General features: G+C 47.8%; 1 pseudogene; it reads left to right on the forward strand.

The window, feature by feature from the left end:
* The first annotated feature begins 357 nt into the window (after positions 1-357).
* On the forward strand, positions 358-879 carry LOC102908675 (large ribosomal subunit protein uL15 pseudogene; annotated as a pseudogene).
* Positions 880-1,582: the final 703 nt, after the last annotated feature.

Below are 1,582 nucleotides of genomic sequence, written 5' to 3' on the forward strand. Positions count from 1 at the left end.
CTAAGTCATCTCTCCAGCATCCGAATGTCAGCCTTTAAATTCTGACATCTCAAAGCACTCCAAGAATTAGAGTCTTTGTGGGTCCCCTCCATCATGTCTTTTCTTTTGGAAGGAAGGGGCCAAAGTACACTGCCTCTTCTCTGGGAGACAAACCTGGACCAACTCAAGGTCACACCTAAGCAAGGGTGACAGGAGGGGTACATTTTCAGAAGAGTACTTGAAAGTCTGAATAAGGCCCTGATTATAGAGGGGTGGGAGGTGGTTGTAGGATATAAAAGTCTTGGGTGGTGCATACCCATTATCCCAGCTCTTGGGAGGAAGTGTTTGAGGTCAGTCTGGAATACAGGAGACCCTGTTTCAAAAAAAACAAAAACAGCTTTCCTTTCTGCCGCCGCCATGCCATCCAGACCGAGGAAGACCCGGGAACTCCGGGACTACGTGAGCCACAGCTGCACTGGTAAACACCACAAGCACCCACGAGGCCACGGGAATGCATCACCACAGGGTCAACCTCTCAAATACCATCCAGGGTACTTTGGGAAAGCTGGTATGAGGCATTACCACTTCAAGAGGAACCAGAGCTTCTGCCCGACTGTCAACCTGGATACATTGTGGACACTGGTCAGAGAGCAGACACGCGTCAACCCTGCAAAGAACAAGACTGGGGCTGCTGTCATCATGGATGCTGTGGGCTGGGGCTACTCCAGAGTTCTGGGGAAGGGACAGCTCCCTAAGCAGCCTGTCATCATGAAAGCCAAATGCTTCAGCAGATGAGCTGAAGAGAAGATCAAGGGTGTTGGAGGTTAATTAAGCCACCCAGGGAGATTAATTAAATGCTAACATTTTCCAAGTGGAAAAAAAACCTGACCCCAAACAAAAACAAACAACCCCCCCAAAAAAACCTAAGGGCTGCAGAGACGACTCAGCAGTCAGCCCTGGCTGGTCTTCCAGAGGATCTGGGTTCAATTCCCAGCACCCATACGGTGCTCACAACCATCTCCAACTCCAGTTCCAGGGGCTCCAATGCCCTTTTCTGGCCTCATAGGGCACCAGGTGCACACCTGATACACAGATGTACTTACAGGTGAAACATTCATACACATTAAAAAAAAAATTGAGCTTCCCAAGGATTCAAAGATGTCTCCTTTTCATATTCTTTCCTTCCTTTAAATTTTCTTGAATTAATTTTTTTCCTTTTTTTTATTTTTTTATTTTACAATACCATTCAGTTCTACATATCAGCCACGGGTTCCCCTATTCTCCCCCCTCCCACACCCTCCCCTTACCCCCAGCCTACCCCCCATTCCCACCTCCTCCAGGGCAAATCCTCCCCCGAGGACTTCAATCAACCTGGTAGACTCAGTCCAGGCACGTTGAATTAATTTTTTATGTATGTACATCTGTGACATGGCACACATGTCAAGTTCATGGGACAACTTGTGGGAGCTGGTTGTCTCCTTGTACCATGGGGGTTCTGGGAATGGAATACAGGTCATCAAACTTGACAGCAAACATCTTTACCCTGGGGCCATTTCACCTATACTCCTGTTTTCTTCCCTTCCCTTCTGTCTCTTTTAGAGAC

The sequence above is a fragment of the Peromyscus maniculatus genome, chromosome 8 (genome assembly GCF_049852395.1).
Source record: "Peromyscus maniculatus bairdii isolate BWxNUB_F1_BW_parent chromosome 8, HU_Pman_BW_mat_3.1, whole genome shotgun sequence".
In the NCBI taxonomy this organism is placed as follows: domain Eukaryota; kingdom Metazoa; phylum Chordata; class Mammalia; order Rodentia; family Cricetidae; genus Peromyscus; species Peromyscus maniculatus.